We start from the raw sequence: 3,319 nt of genomic DNA, 5'->3' as shown, positions 1-3,319 counted from the left end.
TGTGACAGAGTCTTGCTCTGTCACCCAGGCTGGAATCTCGGCTCACTGCAACCTCCACCTTCTGGGTTCAAGCAGTTCTTCTGCCTCAGCCTTCCAAGTAGCTGCGATTACAGGCACATGCCACCACGTCTGGCTAAGTTTTGTATTTTTAGTAGAGATGGGGTTTTACCATGTTGGCCAGGCTGGTCTCGAACTCCTGACCTTGTGATCCACCTGCCTTGGCCTTCCAAAGTGCTGGGATTACAGGTGTGAGCCACCACGCCCAGCTGACTTACCTTTTAAAAACATTTTTTCGTATCATTTAAGAATGTCTCTTATTAGCAGTAGGTTAGTGGTCTTTGAAATAATGTTTCTAGATTATGTAAATAATATATGGTGCACTTCTTGGCCTTTTGGCTAAGATCAAGTGTAGTAAATAATACATGGTGATGGGAAGAAAATTAAGCACATCGTTTATTTAAAAGATAAAAATTACTACAATCCTACAACCCAGTAGACTCTATGATTAATATTTTGCTGTTTATACTTCCAGACTTTTTCTGTCTACACGAATGCATGTGAATAAACATTTTTAGCAAAAGTAGAACAATAGTACACATTCTGTATAATCAATTTTTAATTTTTTTTTTTTTGGAGAGAGTCTGGCTCTATTGCCCAGACTGAAATGCAATGGCGTGATCTTGGCTCACTGCAACCTCTGCCTCCCAGGTTTAAGTGATTCTCCTGCTTCAGCCTCCTGAGTACCTGGGATTATAGGCGCCCACTACCGCACCCAGCTAATTTTTGTATTTTTAATAGAGACAGGGTTTTGCCATGTTGGCCAGGCTGGTCTTGAACTCCTGACCTCAGGTGATCCGCCCACCTTAGCCTCCCAAAGTGCTGGGATTACAGGAGTAAGCCACCACTCCTGGCCTTTACTTTTTAATTTTATAACACATTATGAACATCTTTCCTTGTCTAGATATGTACCAGTATATCACTGTTTGTTTTCTTTTTTTTTTTTTTTTTTTTTGAGACTGAGTCTTTCTCTGTTGCCCAGGCTGGAGTGCAGTGGTGCAATCTCAGTTCACTGCAAGCTCTGCCTCCTGGGTTCAAGTGATTCTCCTGCCTCAGCCTCCCAAGTAGCTGGAACTACAGGCACATGCTACTACGCCCGTCTGATTTTTTTTTTTTTTTGTAGTTCTAGTAGAGACAGGGTTTCACTGTGTTAGCCAAGATAGTCTCCATCTCTTGACCTTGTGATCTGCCTGCCTCGGCCTCCCAGAGTGCTGGAATTACAGGCGTGAGCCACTGCGCCTGGCCCATTGTTCTTAATGGCTATATAGAATTCCGTTTCATGACTTATACCACAATTTAAATAGTCACAGATGTTTAACATTTAGGTTGTTTCCAATTGTAAATTCCTGCTATAATGAACATTCTTGTATGTACATCTTTGTGCACTGGTTATTGCATCAGAATAAATTCAGGAAATTTGAATTTTGGAGTCAAAGAATGTGTGTGGTTTAAAGCTTTGTGTAAATAGTGTTGAGTTGTCCTTCAAAAGGGATTGCCAGTGAATATTTCCACCAGCAGTCTATGAGAGTCCTCGTTTCCAGGAATAACAGCTCTGACTCCATTGTACGTGCTCGCCAACTCTCTCAGTTTCAGCCAGGATGACTTTCCTCCTGTTTCCTCAATGTGTCAGGCGTGTTCTCACCTCAGCAGCCTTTGCACGTGCTAATCCCTCTGCCTGAAACATGTTCTCCGGGACATCCAAGTGGCCACACCCTCACTTTCTTCAGGTGTCTGCTCAGATACCATTTTATCAGAATTGCCTCCCCTGTTCATCCTATGTGGAAGAATAAACACCTTTTTCTCTATTCTCCCCCACTCCCTTATTATTCCTTATCTTTCTTCCTAACACCTATCACCTTGTGTCTCTCCACACTAGAAGAGAAGGTCTTAAGGGCAGACACTGTCAATTCATTTCCGGAGTCCAGTGCCCAGGGATACATATGAATCTCCCACGTAGAATGTGCCCAGCAAATATTTATTGGAGTCAAATGCTCTCTCTCTCTCTCTCTCTATATATATATATATGTATATATATTTTTTTCTTTTTCTTTTTGAAATGGAGTTTCACTCTTGTTGCCCAGGTTGGGGTGCAATGGCGCGATCTCGGTTCACTGCAACCTCCACGTCCTGGGTTCAAGCGATTCTCCTGCCTCAGCCTCCCAAGTAGCTGGGATTATAGGCACCCACTACCACACCCAGCTAATTTTTTGTATTTTTAGTAGAGATGGGGTTTCACTATTTTGACCAGGCTGGTCTCAAATTCCTGACCTCAGGCGATCTACCTGCCTCAGCTTCCCAAAGTGCTGGGATTACAGGCGTGAGCCAACGCCCCCGGCCCCAAACAAATACTTATGGAATAAAGGATTACTCTCAAATTTCACTAGATCAATAAGTGAAAAATGGTATCTTACTGTGGTTTCAATTCACATCAATTTAATTGCTAATTAAAATGAATTATTTTCATTATTTTTGGCCATTTATTTTTCTCCTTTTGCAAATTATTCATTTCCTTAGTTCATTTTCTATTGAGGTGTTTGCCTTTTTATTTTTTATTTTATTTATTTATATTTTGAGATGGAGTCTCACTCTGTCACCAGGCTGGAGTACAGTGGCACAATCTCGGCTCACTGCAACCTCTGCTTCCCAGCTTCAAGGGATTCTCCTGCTTCAGCTTCCCGAGTAGCTGGGACTACAGGCGCACGCCACATCCAGCTAACTTTTGTATTTTTAGTAGAGATGGGATTTCACCATGTTGGCCAGGATGGTCTCAATCTCTTGACCTCATGATCCACCAGCCTTGGCCTCCCAAAGTGCTGGGATTACAGGTGTGAGCCACCATGCCCAGCCTCTTTTTATTTTTAATAGTTCTTTAAATGTTAATGGTATTAACCCCTCATCTCTCATAGATTTTGGAAATAATTTCTCATGAATTTTCATTTACATTTTAATTCTTTTGTATATTTTTGCCATATATAAGTTCTAGTTTTCTGTTTAGTCAAATCCATCAATTTGCTTTGTTTTCTTATCTTGGGGTCATGTTTAGACAAGCTCTCCATACCTGAAGACTATATGAAGGCCGTCTTTATGTTCTCTTAATATCTTTAATGTATCTTTTTTTAATACTTAAAATTAAAATCTGTCTGGAATTTATTTTGTTGTAACATGTGAGATAGAGATAACTTTAAAAATTATGAGTCTATTTTCTCAATAACACTTATGAATTCATCCTAACAGTGAGAACAAGTAGATAAGCTGCAAAAGT

The sequence above is a fragment of the Papio anubis genome, chromosome 10 (genome assembly GCF_008728515.1).
Source record: "Papio anubis isolate 15944 chromosome 10, Panubis1.0, whole genome shotgun sequence".
NCBI lineage: Eukaryota > Metazoa > Chordata > Mammalia > Primates > Cercopithecidae > Papio > Papio anubis.
This window is presented reverse-complemented; position numbering follows the sequence as displayed.